The sequence below is a fragment of the Macaca fascicularis genome, chromosome 5 (assembly GCF_037993035.2).
Source record: "Macaca fascicularis isolate 582-1 chromosome 5, T2T-MFA8v1.1".
NCBI classification, from domain to species: domain Eukaryota; kingdom Metazoa; phylum Chordata; class Mammalia; order Primates; family Cercopithecidae; genus Macaca; species Macaca fascicularis.
Window position 1 is genome coordinate 154567469 of NC_088379.1, and position 16787 is coordinate 154584255.

The window sequence follows — 16787 nt, forward strand, 5'->3', positions numbered from 1 at the left end:
TTTACATTCTAGGTTATTATTCATAGGTAAGAACTTACTCCTGCAACTTTGTTCCTTGTTTTCTGATTTTTTAAGGCCCTTTTTTCCTCTTTTGTTGTTTACCTCCTTAGATTGGTGGTGTTTTTGTGATGCTAAGCTTTGTTTCCTTTCTCTTTCTCTTTTGCGTATTTACTATAATTTGTTTCCTTGTGGTTACTACAGGACTAACATAGTCTTGTAGTTATAATAGCTAATTTTAAGCTGATAACATTCTTAGTTCAGTGAACATAAAAGTACTCTAGATATTTTCCCTCCACCCTACAATTTATATTTTTTCCCTAATTTTTATCTTTATGTAGTATGCATTCCTCAGCAACTAACGGTATTGGTTGCTTTTTTTTTAACCATTTTTACTTTAAACTTTTATACTAGAACACTGAAAGATTTGGACTGCACCATTAGAGCATTGGGGTATTCTGAGCTTGATTATGTATTTACCTCTACTGGTGAGTTTTATGCTTTCATGTGTATTCATGATAGTAATTATCATCCTCTAGTTTACAGTTGTAATATTCCCTTAAGCATTTCTTGTAAGGCTAAGCTAGTGATGACTTCCCTCAGCTTTTGCTTGTCTGGGAAGATCTTTATTTCTTCTTTATTTCTTCATTATTTCTGAAGGAAACCTTTGCTAGGTATAGTATTCTTTACTGCCAGTTAGTTTTCTTTTTTTAGTATGTTGAATATACCATCCCATTCTCTTCTAGCCTGGATGGTTTCAACTGAGACATCTGCTGATAATATAGCAGAATTTTTAGTTTCTTAACTTGATGTTTCTCTCACGTAGATTTTAGAATTCTCTGTGTTTGACATTTGACAGTTTGATTATAATGTACATCAGAGAAGATTTTTGAAGGTTGAATCTAATTTAGAATTTTTGAAATCCCTGGATATTGATGATCATACCTTTCCCTAGACTTGGGAAGGTTTCAGTAATTATTCAATTAAAGAGGATTTATGTACCTTTCTCCATTTCTTCCCCCAGCATCTCTATAATGCAAATATTAGTTCACTTAATGATGTTCCCTAAGAACCATTTTTTTAATTTTGTTTTCCTCTGGATTATTTTAAAAGCAAGTTTAGAAATTTTTCTGCTTGATTAGTCTGTTGTTGAAGCCTTCAATTGTATTTTTACTTCATTCATTGAATTCTTCAGCTCTTTGCTGTATGGTTCTTTTCTATGATATCTATCTCTTTATTGGATTTCTTATTCAGATCATAAACATTTTTCCTGATTTTATTGAATTATTTGTCTATATTCTTTTACATCTCCCTGAGCTTGCTTAAGATCATTATTTTGAATTCCTTTCAGGCATTTCATAAATATACTTTTCTTTGGGGTCTGTTACTATAGACTTATTTGTTCCATTGAGGGTGTCATATTTCCTTGCTTTTTCATGTTTCTTATGTCCCCACATTGAGATCTGTGTATCCAATGGAGCCGTCACTTTTTCTAACTTCATGGAGTAGCTTTTGTAGGGAGAGACATTTTCCTGCAGATTGTCCTAGAGTGTCAGTTGGCTATGGTGCATTGCCTTTTGTTCTGTGAGGACTCAGTAGCATCATCTCTGTGCAATTTCTGTAATTATAATCCTCCTCATTATGTCTATGATTGTTTCAACGGCTAAGATGTGAGAGTTTGTGACGGCAATGCCAGTTTTGTTGGGGACAAGGGCACTGGGCTGATTGTCAGGCCAAGCATGTTTACTCATAATGGATCAACAGTTTGTGCAATGGACTTTCTAAGGGTGCAGGGCTGCTGCCAGACTGGCTGTCTGGAAAGGCAACAGGTGGGGTTACAAGCAAGTTCTGCAAGTCAGGTGGCTGTGGGTTGATCTCTCCAGAGAGGCAGGGCCACCACTGTCCTGGCTTTCAAGCTGGACATAGGCATACACAGCCTCAGTGGGCCAGCTGGCTATGCAATGCCAGTGTGCACAGGTGCAGCAGGCCAGCTAGCTATTAGGCAGCTTATTCACTATGCAGGTCTTTCCATTCCCTGGAAAGAGTTTAGGCACATGGATTTGGACACCAAATTATCCATTGTTTTGTTGGACCTAGGCTCTGAGCAGTCAGAATTGCAGTGCTGCAGAAACCCATATGAATGTGGTGGAACAATTGTAGGACCTCACAAATGGAAAGAGTCAGTGGCCACTGGCCCCTGGGGTAGGACATACTCTGGTAGTAGGTCCAGCCTCAAGATGGTGCCATTCCATAGCAACCTAAATCATACGAAAGGAAAGTACTAAACATGGACCCGTACCCCAAGACCATTAAGCAGCAGAAACTCCTAGCAATTCTCCAAATTAGCTTCAGATCCTGTGAGGACTGAAGGATTCTCCTGTGGCAAACTACTGGCATCTACGGCAGTAATAAGGACCACTGAGGGGTCTCCACCTTACCTTTTCTTTTTAAGAAGAAGTCTTCCTTGACTCTGAGCCTGTTCTAGCAGGGAAGACAGTGTATGTATCAGAGGCAGGGTGTCTCACTCACCTTTCTATGGTGCTGTCCTGTACTTCCATGCTCCACAGATTTTGCTGCTCCTCTGGTGCTATCCAGCAAACTTCCTCAGTCACTCCAGATGAAATACACTTGTCTACTTGTTGTTTTGGTCTCTCTTTGTGGGGAGATAAATGCCAGGCAACTCCAGTTGGCCATGCTATCACTGGTTTACGAGCTGATTTTAGAAAGAGATTGCTATCCTAACAACTCTCATTCATCTTATTGAGAGAAGGTTCCATCACACTAATTGGACAATAATTTCATATGGAACTGTATTTAGAAAATGTTAATTATTGGCAGACCCACCCTCAATCTGGGTGGGCACCATCTAATCAGCTGCCAGTGTGGCTAGGATAAAAGCAGGTGGAGAAAGGTGGAAGGACTCAACTGGCTAAGTCTTCTGGTCACCATCTTTCTCCCATGCTGGATACCTGCCCTCAAACATCAGACTCAAAGATCTTCAGCTTGTGGACTCTGAGACCTACATCAGTGATTTGCCAGGGGCTCTCAGGCCTTTGGCCACAGACTGAAGGCTGCACTGTTGGCTTCCCTATTTTTGAGGTTTTGGGACTCAGACTGGCTTCTTTGCTCCTTAGCTTACAGAAGGCCTATTGTGGGACTTCACCTTGTATGAGTCAATACTCCTTAATAAACTCCCCTTCAGTCCTGGGTGAGATGGCCGAATAGGAACAGCTCCAGTCTGCAGCTCCCAGTGAGACCAATGTAGAAGGTGGGTGATTTTTCTAACTGAAGTACCCAGTTCATTTCATTTGGACTGGCTACACAGTGGGTGCAGCCCACGGAGGGCAAGCAGAAGCAGGGCAGACCATCACTTCACCCAGGAAGCACAAGGGGTTGGAGAACTCCCTTCCCTAGCAAAGGGAAGCCATGAGAAACTGTGCTGTGAGGGATGGTGCTATCTGGCCCAGATACTATGCTTTTCCCATGGTCTTCACAATCCACAGACCAGGAGATTCCCTCAGGTGCCTACACCACCAGGGCCCTTGGTTTCAAGCACAAAACTGGGTGGCCATTCAGGCAGACACCGAGCTAGCTTCAGGAGTTTTTATCCATACCCCAGTGGCACCTGGAATGTCAGCAAGACAGAACCGTTTACTCCCCTGGAAAGAGGATTGAAGCCAAGGAGCCAAGTGGTCTTGCTCAGCAGATCCTACCCCAACAGAGCCCAACAAGCTAAGATCCACTGACTTGAAATTCTTGCTGTCAGCACGGTAGGCTGGAGTTGACCTGGGACACTAGCGCTTGGTGGGGGGAGGGACATCTGCCATTACTGAGACTTGAGTAGGCAGTTTTCCCCTCACAGTGTAAACAAAGCTGACCAGAAATTCAGACTGGGCAGAGGCCACCACAGCACCACAAAGCCACTGTAGCGAGACTGCCTCTCTAGATTCCTCCTCTCTGGGCAGGGCATCTCTGAAAGAAAGACAGCAGCCCCATTCAGGGACTTAAAGGTAAAACTCCCATCTGCCTGGGACAGAGCACCTGGTGGAAGGGATGGCTGTGGGCACAGTTTCAGCAGACTTAAACATCCCTGCCTGCCAGCTCTGAAAAGAGCAGCGGATTTCCCAGCACAGCACTCGAGCTCTGCTAAGGCACAGACTGCCTCCTCAAGTGGGTTCCTGACCCTCCATGCCTCCTGACTGGAGACACCTCCCAGTAGGGGTCAACAGACAACTCATACAGGAGAGCTCTGGCTGGCATGTGGCGGGTGCCCCTCTGGGACAAAGCTTCCAGAGGAAGGAGCAGGCAGCAATCTTAGCTGTTCTGCAGCCTCTGCTGGTGATACTCAGGCAAACAGGTTCTGGAGTGGACCTCCAGCAAACTCCAGCAGACCTGCAGAAGAGAGGCCTGTTAGAAGGAAAACTAACAAACAGAAAGGAATAGCATCAACATCAACAAAAAGGACAACCACACAAAAACCCCATCTGAAGGTCACCAACAGCAAAGACCAAAGGTAGATAAATCCATGAAGATGAGGTGCAAAAGGCTAAGAATTCCAAAAACCAGAACACCTCTTCTCCTCCAAAGGATCACAACTCCTCCCCAGCAAGGGAAAACTGGACAGAGAATGAGTTTAACAAATTGACAAAAGTAGGCTTCAGAAGGCGGGTAATAATAAATGTCTCAGAGCTAAAGGAGCATGTTCTAACCCAATGCAAGGAAGCTAAGAACCTTGATAAAAGGTTACAGGAATTGCTAACTTGAATAACCAGTTTAAAGAAGAACATAAATGACCCGATGGAACTGAAAAACACAGCATAAGAACTTCGTGAAGCATTCACAAGTATCAATAGCCAAATTAATCAAGCAGAAGAAAGGATATCAGAGATTGAAGATCAACTTAATGAAATAAAGCATGAAGACAAGATTAGAGAGGAATGAAAAGCAACGAACAAAGCTTCCAAGAAATATGGGACTATGTGAAAAGACCAAAACTACATTTGTTTGGTGTACCTGAAAGTTACAGGAAGAATGGAACTAAGTTGGGAAACACTCTTCAGGATATTATCCAGGAGAACTTCCCCAACCTAGCAAGACAGGCCAACATTCAAATTGAGGATATACAGAGAATACCACAACGATACTCCTCGAGAAGAGCAACCCAAAGACACATAATCATTAGATTCACCAAGGTTGAAATAAAGGAATAAAAATAAATGTTAAGGGCAGGCAGAGAGAAAGGTCGAATTATCCACAAAGGGAAACTCATCAGACTAAGAGCGATCTCTCTGCAGAAACCCTACAAGCCAGAAGAGAGTGGGGGCCAATATTTAACATTTGTAAATAAAAGAATTTTCAACCGAGAATTTCATATCCAGTCAAAGCAAGCTTCATAAGTGAAGGAGAAATAAAATCCGTTACAGACAAGCAAATGTTGAAGGATTTTGTCACCACCAGGCCTGCCTTACAAGAGCTCCTGAAGGAAGCACTAAATAAGGAAAGGAAAAACTGCTATGAGCCACTGCAAACACATACCAAAATGTAAAGACCATCAACATTGCCTCTCAGGGCGGTGGGGGGGAAGAGGAGAGATAGCATTAGGGGAAATACCTAATGTAGACGAGGGATTGATGGGTGCAGCAAACCACCATGGCACATGTATACATATGTAACAAACCTGCATGTTCTGCACGTTTCCCAGAACTTAAAGTATAATAATTTTTTTAAAATGTGAATTATTATGAGTAAATGCTGAAGTAAAATTAAATAACAAATATTAGGATTTCAAAGAAAGTGTTTGGTCAGAGCTGATCAACATGAAGAGCAGGAAGAAATACCAATTAATAGAAATGTATAAAATAAAATCAATGTAATACAGAGAAAATCAGCAAAACTAAAAGTTGGTTTTTAAAAGAAGAAGAAAATAAAGTTGCGAGTACTTCAGCTTTTTGTTGTGCTGCTGGATTTGGTTTGCCAGTATTTTATTGAGGATTTCTGCATGGATGTTCATCAGGGATATTGGTCTAAAACTCTTTTGTTGTTGTTGTTGTGTCTCTGCCAGGCTTTGGTATCAGGATGATGCTGGCCTCATAAAATGAGTTAGGGAGGATTCCCTCTTTTTCTATTGATTGGAATTGTTTCAGAAGGAATGCTACCAACTCCTCTTTGTACCTCTGGTAGAATTTGGCGGTGAATCCATCTGGTCCTGGACTTTTTTTGGTTGGTAGGCAATTAATTATTGCCTCAATTTCAGAGCCTGCTATTGGTCTATTCAGGGATTCAGCTTCTTCCTGGTTTAGTCTTGGGAGAATGTATTTTATCCAGAAATTTATCCATTTCTTCTAGATTGTCTAGTTTATTTGCATAGAGGTGTTTATAGTATTCTCTGATGGTAGTTTGTATTTCTATGGGATCAGTAGTGATATCCCCATTATCATTTTTTATTGCATCTATTTGATTCTTCTCTCTTTTCTTCTATATTAGTCTTGCTAGCAGTCTATCAATTTTGTTGATCTTCTCCAAAAACCAGCTCCTGGATTTGTTGATTTTTTTAAGGGCTTTTTGTGTCTCTATCTCCTTCAGTTCTACTCTGATCTTAGTCATTTCTTGCCTTCTGCTAGCTTTTGAATGTGTTTGCTCTTGCTTCTCTAGTTCTTTTCATTGTGATGTTAGGGTGTCAATTTCAGATCTTTCCTGCTTTCTCTTGTTGGCATTTAGTGCTATAAATTTCCCTCTACACACTGCTTCAAATGTGTCCCAGAGATTCTGGTATGTTGTATCTTTGTTCTCATTGGTTTCAAAGAACATCTTTCTTTCTGCCTTCATTTCGTTATGTACCCAGTAGTCATTCAGGAGCAGGTTGTTCAGTTACCATGTAGTTAGGCGATTTTGATTGAGTTTCCTAATCCTGAGTTCTAGTTTGATTGCCCTGTGGTCTGAGAGACAGATTGTTATAATTTCTGTTCTTTTACTTTTGCTGAGGAGTGGTTTACTTCCAACTATGGGTGCCCCTCTGAGGCACAGCTTCCAGAGGAAGGATGAGGCAGCAACATTTGCCCTTCTGCAATATTTGCTGTACTGCAGCCTCCACTGGTGATACCCCAGCAAACAGAGTCTGGAGTGGACCTCCAGCAAACTCCAACAGACCTGCAGCTGTGGGTCCTGACTGTTAGAAGGAAAACTAAAAAGAAGAAAGGACATCCACACCAAAACCCCATCTGTATGTCACTGTCATCAAAGACCATAGGTAGATAAAACCACAAAGATGGGGAGAAACCAGAGCAGAAAAGCTGAAAATTCTAAAAATCAGAGTGCCTTTTCTCCTCCAAAGGAAGATAGCTCCTCGTCAGCAATGGAACAAAGCTGGACAGGGAATGACTTTGATGAGTTGAGAGAAGAAGGCTTCGGATGATCATGATCGGTATTAACAAACTCCTCCGGGCTAAAGGAGGATGTTTGAACCCATAGCAAAGAAGCTAAAAACCTTGAAAAAAGATTAGACAAATGGCTAACTAGAATAAACAGCGTAGAGAAGACCTTAAATGACCTGCTGGAGCTGAGAACCATGACATGAGAACTACATGTTGCATGCACAAGCTTCAGTAGTCAATTCGATCAAGTAGAAGAAAGGGTATCAGTGATTGAAGATCAAATGAATGAAATGAAGCAAGAAGAGAAGTTTAGAGAAAAAAGAGTAAAAAGAAATGAACAAATCCTCCAAGAAATATGGGACTATGTGAAAAGATGAAATCTACGTCTGATTGGTATACCTGAAAATGATGGGGAGAATGGAACCAAGTTGGAAAACACTCTTCAGGATATCATCCAGGAGAACTTCCCCAAACTAGGGAGGCAGGCCAACATTCAAATTCAGGAAATACAGAGAATGCCACAAAGATACTCCTCGAGAAGAGCAATTCCAAGACACATAATTGTCAGATTCAACAAAGTTGAAATGAAGTAAAAAATTTTTAATGCAACCGGAGAGAAAGGTCGGGATACCCACAAAGGGAAGCCCATCAGACTAACAGTGGATCTCTCGGCAGAAACACTACAAGCCAGAAGAGAGTGGGGGCCAATATTCAACATTCTTAAAGAAAAGAATTTTCAACCCAGAATTTCATATCCAGCCAAACTAAGCTTCATAAGTGACGGAGAAATAAAATCCTTTACAGACAAGCAAATGCTGAGAGATTTTGTCACCACTGGGCCTGCCTTACAAGAGCTCCTGAAGGAAGCACTAAACATGGAAAGGAACAACTGGTACTAGCCACTGCAAAAACATGCCAAATTGTAAAGACCATCAATGCTGGGAAGAAACTGCATCAACTAACGAGGAAAATAACCAGCTAAAATCATAATGACAGGATCAAATACAAATATAACAATATTCACCTTAAATGTAAATGGACTAAATGCTCCAATTAAAAGACATGGACTGGCAAATTGGATAAAGAGTCAAGACTCATCAGTGTGCTGTATTCAGGAGACCCATTTCATGTGCAGAGATACATATAGGCTCAAAATAAAGGGATGGAGGAAGATCTACCAAGCAAATGGAAAACAAAAAAGCAGGGGTTGCAATCCTAGTCGCTGATAAAACAGACTTTAAACCAACAAAGATCAAAAGAGACAAAGAAGGCCATTACATAATGGTCAAGGGATCAATGCAACATGAAGAGCTATCTTAAATATATATGTACCCAATACAGGAGCACCCAGATTCATAAAGCAAGTTCTTAGAGACCTACAAAGAGACTTAGTCAATCACACAATAATAGTGGGAGACTTTAACACCCCACTGTCAACATTAGACAGATCAACAAGAAAGAAAGTTAACAAGGATATCCAGGAATTGAACTCAGCTCTGCACCAAGCAGACCTGATAGACATCTACAGAACTCTCCACCCCAAATCAACAGAATACACATTCTTCTCAGCACCACATCACACTTATTCCAAAAAAGGATAAGTTTTTTGTTGTTGTTTTTATTTCTAGGAGAGTTCTAGGCCACCAGAGGTAGGTATGAACCATGAAATCAAACTCTAAATGAATTTAAACCCCTATGTGATATAGCTTTCTTATATTTTATGAATTTAATTATTTAAAATTTCATGCCAGTTTGGACAGGTTTTAAAAATTATTTTTTCATATTTAAGCAGCATTATTAGGTATTCTGTACTCAGAAGTCTTTCTTTGCAGAGTTGTTCATCATATTCTCGGAAAAAGATACAAAGAAACAAAAACACATTGATGATTTTTTTCAGGTGTATTTTTTATTAAAAATGAAACAGCATATTTGAGCTCCCTAGAGCCAAAGGAAAATATTTAATCTAATAAATTAGGTAAATGTCCTCATTAAATAGAAAAAAAATATGATAATTGGTACAACACTTTTACAAAATAAAATGCCAGTACCTTAATTAATCCAACAAAATATAGTAAGCACTTTTTATGTGGTAGACATTATTCTACTTCTAAAGGATTTAGTATGAACACATTAGCCAATGCTAACTGCCTTTATGGAGATTATATTCTAGCAGGAGGAGGCAAACAATACCAGATAAGTAAAGCAGGCAGTATATCTTGCTATCTTAAATGCTAGAAATCAAAGAAAGAGAAGTAGGTAGGTCTGGAGGATGTGGCTATGCCTATGACAGAGTAGTCAGGGATGGCCTTACTTTTTTTGGAGAGGCCTTTGGGCAAAGCATGAAAATAGTGATGGATTGATGCCTGTAATCTCCAAATAAAAAACTTTCCAGGCAGAGAGAACATGTACACAGTTCCTGAGTTTGACATGTTAGGTTGGAAATGTCTATTAAAAATTAAAAATCCAGGTGGAACTGTTAATTAAGAAGTTGAACATGAGCTGGAGTTTTGGAGAATAACCAGTCTGGAGATAAAAGTGTGGAATCATCAATTAATGGTACTTAAAGTCGTGATCCAGATAAAATTACCAAGAGAATGTTGTTTAGCCAGAGAAGAAATTAAAAACTTGATATCTGGGCCTACTGTAAGCCTCAGGCTCCCAGTAGGGATTTTAAAAATTGTTTGCATATAGAAAGTGATCTGGTTAAACCGTAGTGCTCTTCAAAGTGAGATTTTGAAAGTATTACAAAGTTATCTAGACCATAATTATTGGAGAATGTATGTATTATGATGGAGGGCAAAATCATGGGAGGAAAAGAGCTCAAGGAATAGAAAAGTGAATGGATTAAAAGATGGTATCCATCCAAGATAAATATCACCAAAAACTATGAAAAGATTAGTGTTAGAGAAATTGACAAGGATCAGGGTCTACATTTCTTTAAAGGTATGCAAGCATGGATACAAATCAATAGATTACTATAAGAAGGAGAGGATATAGTTTGATGACATGAGATTCAAAGCTGAGCATGCTAGGGAAGAGGAAGGGAGAATGGTTTGGAAACAGCAATGAGGAGCAAGGAGGAAACCACCCCACCACCAGTCCCAGAGGTATGAGGCATGGGAGGAAAAATCCCAGCACCACTTGAAAGGGTGGCAGGGGAAGAAATATCTTCCGGGCACAGATTTCAGTTAAGCAAGGAAGGGGAAGGAAACACTCAGATGAGATTAAGGATTCAGAGTTTTTGCTGGCTATGAGTTCAGAGAGCACAATGGATGAATTTCAGGAGTGGGATGGTTGAGGGATGACATCAGAAAAGAAAATATACAAAATTACATAGAGTTGGGTTTTAGTGATTGCAGGTAGCCTGGAAGTCCTAGGTGTCTTGTGGAGACTGAGGTAGACAGAGCTTAAATACATAATGAGATCCATCTTAAGAGTCTGAAGGCGGTCAACTTGGCAAGTAGAGAGAAATAAAGAATTTTGCCAGGAGCTGACTTTAGGGGATCCCTCTTCTCTCCTGACAATGACTATGTAGAGATGTTTTTAATATCTGAGAAGCAGCCATCCAGAAAGAGGAAATTTTCTAACTTTTTATCTCTTTCTTTGAGGGCTGTTTTGTTCTTTCCTTGAGGATTACAGATGATGAAACTAAGCCCAGAGGTTTGAAGAGATTTGCACCAGGCCACACAGAGAGTTGGTTATTATGTAGAGCACTACTAGCTTTTTTTCTTTTGAAAAAGTCTCTTAAAGTGTTTCTCTTAACACAAGAGTTTCTGCCATGGGTCTATTTCCTTACAAAAGCTTTAAAATGATCAGTAAAGTGAATACTTGAGGAGTATCACTTTAAGAGTGGCCTACCAAATGTATCAAAATAGAAGAGCAAAAGGCAGAGTCAAGGTCTCTAGCAGGATAACATTGACAATAGCAAAAATAACAGACTCCACAAAGGGCTATAGTTATAGTATTTACACAAAACCATAAACCTCACTTACATTTCCTGAGTTCACAATGTCATAGCGAAAGTCAGCCAATGTTGGGATGGGGTGTGTCTTGTGATTATAGTAATATGTCCTTTAGGACAGGATCAAAGCTAAGTAATCAAACACCATGTTTTTTAGTATATTATGCATTACAATTTATATGAATGTAGGAAGTTGTGACTAATTATGGTAGCTCAATTTTATTAAGCACCAGGAGGTACATTATGCACTTGACAAACATCATGTAAACATTTTGAGATTGGGATTGGTATTATCCCCCTGTTATCCAAAGAAGAAATTGAGTCACAGTGCAATTAAGTAACTTGGATAAGATTTGAAGCTAGAAACTGGTAAAACCAGAATTATAACCTCATTAGAGTAACTTCAGTGCTTTCACTATTAATTGCTATACCATACTGCTTTAAAAGGCAAGGCTTCAAAATGAAATAGATGATTTTTTAATCAAATGGATAGAAATCATAACTTGCCTTATATCTTATATTCTAATTTCCTTTTATTTTTCCTTTAATAAGAATAATTATTTATTCTAAAGAAGAATTGAGGACCTCCAGTTCCAAAATGGCAGCTTAGAAGCAAGCTAGCATAACCCCCTAAAAAAACCATAAGCAAATATACAGTGCCAAGATTATTACCAGAAATATACCAAAATTCAAATACAAAAGTTATGAATACAAGTCAGTTGCTGGGGCCACAAAGAAGTGAAAAAACTTCATGTAGGCAGTAAGAGAATTGGCACATCCACAATGCCTCACCCCACATTCTGCCTGGCACCAAGTGTGCAAAAAATACTCCCCAAAATCACTGTTTTGACTGGAAAAGTGAGATCAAAGTGAACAAACAGCTTACTCACCATCTTGAGTTCTCTGACCGGAGATCTCTCCCTCCCCTAGCCCATAGGAAGCATCATTAGTGCCTGAAAGAAGAAATATCCCTGAGGACAGGTAGAGACAAAGTAGGGATGCAGGACTACCATCTCCAGCTCTGGAAACTGCTCTATAACTTGGCCAAAGGCCAAATAAGAGTGACTTTTCAGCAGCACCACACTCTAGGAGGTATATTTCACAAGTCCCATGGGCACAAATCTTTGCCAGCCTATCCCACTGCTGAGATATCCCCATTGGGACTTCCTGCACGTGGGAAGGGCAGAACTCCAAACACTTGCTAGAGCTGAGACAAATCTGGACTTAAGTGCTATCTAGAACTGAAAAGGAGGCAGTTGCCTGGCAGTAAAGAACCTATAACAAATATATTCAATAAAAAACAAAAGAAGCAAGACAGAGAAGACAAAAATAAATAAAATAATAATAAAGACCAAATTAATCTTACAATGAGAAGACATAGACATACATCCACAAGTAAGAACCACAAACAGGGAACCATGATTTCCCCAAGCAGACAAAGCAAAGATCTAGCAACTGACCCTAATGAAACAACAATTGGTGAGCTCTTCAACAAATAACCAAAAACAGTGGTTTTAAGGAAACTTCATGATCTCCCGGATAACAAAAGAAAACAATCCAGAAACTTATTAGAGAAATTTAACAAAGAGATTGAAATAATTTTTTTAAATTAAACAGAAATCTTGAAACTGAAAAATACATTTGCTGAACTGAAAAATTCATTAGAAGCTCTCAACAGAAAGGATCAAGAAGAGCAAAGAATCAGTGAACTCAAATATAGACTATTTGAAAATATATGGAGAAGAAAAAGGAATGAAAAGCAAGAAAGATCACCTAAAAGACATAGAAAATTACCTCAAAAGACCAAATCTAAGAATTATTGGTGTTTAAGAGGAAGGTCAGCAAGAGCAAAGGGTAGAAAGTTTATTCAAGGAAATAACAAAAAACTTTCTAAAACTTGATTAAAGATAAATATCCAGGTACAGGAAGGTCAGAGAACACTAAACAAATTTGACTCAAATAAGACTACTCCGAGGCATATGATAATCAGACTCTCAAAGGTCAAGGATAAAGAAAGAATCCTAAAAGCAACAAAAGAAAAGAAGTAAATAACATATAAAAAAGCTCCAATTAATCTGGCAACAGACTTCTCAATGGAAATCATACATGTCAGGAGAGAATAGAATTACATTTTCAAAGTACTGAAACAGAAAAAGTATTGCCAGCTAAGAATACTATATCCAACAAAACTACCCTTGAAATATAAAAGACAGATAAAGTCTTTCCCAGACAAGCAAAAGTGGAAATAATTCACTACCATAATACCCATCTTACAATAAATGTTAAAGGAAGTTCTTCAATCTAAAAGAAAAAGACACCAACGTGTTTTTAAAAAATGGAAGTTATAAAACCCACTGGTAAAATTATGTACAAGGACAAACCCAGAATACTATAATAATATAATTGTTATATGCAATCCACTCATAAATCAATCTGGTATGAGGTCCAAAAGACAAATCTAGCAACAACAATAGTTAGATTGACCTGCTAAGAGATTGATAATGTTTCAAAAAAAGACATACAAATGGCCAATAGGCATATGAAAAATGCTCAATGGAGACATGTGAATCAAAACTACAATGAAATATCATATTACCCCAGTTAAAAATAGCTTCTATCAAAAAGACAGGCAATAATAGATGCTGATGATATGAAGAAAGAGAAGCCTTATGCACTGTTGGTGGGCATGGAAATTAGTATAGTCATTATTCAGAACAATATGAAGTTTCCTTACAATTGCTAAAACTAGAACTACCATATGATCCAGCAATTGCACTACTGGATATATATCTTTTAAAAAGGAAATGAATATATCAAAAAGACATCTGCATTCCCATGTTTATTGTAGCACTATTCACAACAAAATATGGAATCAACATATGTGCCCATCAACAGATGAGTAAAGAAAATGTGACATATATTATGCACGATGGAATATTACTCTGCCATAAAAAGGAATGAAATCCTGTCATCTGTGACAACATGGAGGGAACTAGAGGTCGTTAAGTGAAATAAGCTAAGCACAGAAAGATAAATATTGTGTGTTCTCAATTATATGTGAAAGCAAAAAAAAAAAGTGGATCTCAAAGACAAACAGTAGATTTGTAGTTATCAGAGGCCAAGAAGGGCAGAGAGGAGAAAAGATGAAAAGAGGTTGATTAACAGATATAAATATATAGGTTGCCAGAAGAAATAAGACCTAGCGTTAGATAGATCAGCAGGATAACTACAGTTTACAATAATCTATCACATGTTTCAAAATAGCTAGAAGAGAAGAATGGAAGTGGTTCTATCATAAAGAGAAGATAAATATTTATGGCAATGGATGTCCCAAGAACACTGATTCGATCTTTACAAATTACATGAATGCATTATATAATCATGCATATCCCCAAACTATGTACATGTATTATGCATGAATTGTAAAAAAAAAAAAAAAAAAAAAAAGAGTTGGATGATAATTTGAGTCCAGTAGATTACCATGTACCCCAGGGAAAACTGCAATATCTACTTTTTTACTATTTACATATTATCTTGTCAAATAGACCTCAGTGACTATGTCAGATATTCATTGAAGGTATAAATTATTACATAGAGTTATAATAATGATGTGGAGAATAAGCATTTTGTGCAGACTTTTTAGACTATAGCCTTAATATGAACTAAAAAATTAACAACCATAAAAAGTATTCATTATTTTTCACCAAAGACACAAAGTGTTGACCACCCTTAAATGATTACCAAAAAAATGAACATTTTTCACATTTTACTAATAGCTTACACAAAATAAGTTGCTGATCACAATCTTTCAGATATTTCTAGCCTTACTTTAAAAATATGTAATTATAAAAGAGTGATATAGCTGAAAATAAAATAAAAACTTCATAAATGACATTTCAGTGAAAATCCCTATTCTTATTTGATTAAGGATACATTTCATTTTAAAGGAAAAAAGATCACCTACTCTATAGCATTTGGAAAGAATGATTTTTATTGTAAGACTTTTTACTTTTTCTGCGTATTCAACCTTTCAACTCTCCATGAAGTTATATGAGTATTGAGATACTTATAATATCATAAAACTAATAATCTCCTCAACAATTTGTTTTTAAAGCATATAAACTGAACTGCATAAAATTTTATTTATTTTTATGGTATCTCTGCAGTCCACATATAGTCAGTTTTTTAAAAGAATTATAAAAAGTAGTATCTAGTATTTTATTTTCTCAATTTCTTTTTTTCTTTAGCAGTTATTGAGTTTTAGCCTACTATGCAGAGACAGGCACACAGATAATATTGAAGTATACTTCACTTGGGTGGTTTTTCTTTTTTAATTTACATTCGTTCATTCATTTATCATATGGTTATTAGCACCTACTATGTATGTATCATGCACTGGAATAAGTATGAGGAGTCTTTTAGCTTCTATGAACTTATGGTTCAATTAATAAACATTTCACAATTCAGCAGAACATTTTTGCATGGGTAGAACCTTTAGAAAATTTCAAAACTTACCACATGGTTGACTACCAATTCTGCCAGCCTTTTCCATTCACAATTTCATAACAATTTGTAGCTAATAACCAGGATTCTCTCAAATATTTTAGGAAAGTTTTCTACTTTTGTTTAGCATTAAATAAACTATGGTCTAGACCCTGTATATAAGCTCCATAAATACAGAAAAATAAGACTTAAATGAATTTCAACATCCAAACTAAAGCTATGAGAATTGCCAAGTCCTTCAAAGAGCTAAAAAGCTCCTCTGCAAGATGATGACGCAACTGATTCATGTGAGGTGAATGATACTTGAAGACTGAGGCTTTCATCAACCCTTCGATCATCGTGAACAAATTCTAAATGTTACAGAATTAGTAGAACTTTAACTTATGGTAAACAGCTATAGAACACAGCTTTCAGGGAGATCAGATTTTAAGAGTCTTATTTATTACACCCATTAGACCCTAGCCTTGTATAAACATTTGCCTACATTTACTTCCACACATGTATATTCAATTTTAGAATCAACTGAGACCCATACATTATTGTATTGCTCTGGAACCTCAAATTATCTAATAAAGCCTTAAAAGAATTTAAGCTCTGAACCAATGTAACAATCAAAATTGTAAAACACATCTATTGCATATCTTCAACATTTTGACAGCATATTCACAAATTTTAGTTTTGGTGAATATTGATTGGAATAATGAAAACGTGATTCATAGAATTTGTTAGGAAGTGAGCTTCCAGTTAATGCTTGAGTTCCTTCTATAATAATCCAAGCAAATAAAAGGTGGTAAAATTATAAAGGGCATCTTATGCAAAAGTGCCTTGAGAACCCAAGGAGGAGTTTATTCAGCAAACTTTTAAAAATTTCTTCTGAAATCAGTAAAAGTCCCACTTTACAAAAAGAGTTTTCCCTTAATGAAGGCTGAAGCTCATGAGGAACAAGTCAAAAAGAG

General features: G+C 37.7%; 1 protein-coding gene across 1 annotated transcript in view; it reads right to left on the bottom strand.

Moving 5' to 3' along the window:
- Positions 1–16787, bottom strand: part of IQCM (IQ motif containing M) — a 406878-nt gene that overhangs the window by 328815 nt on the left and 61276 nt on the right. The window lies entirely within an intron of this gene.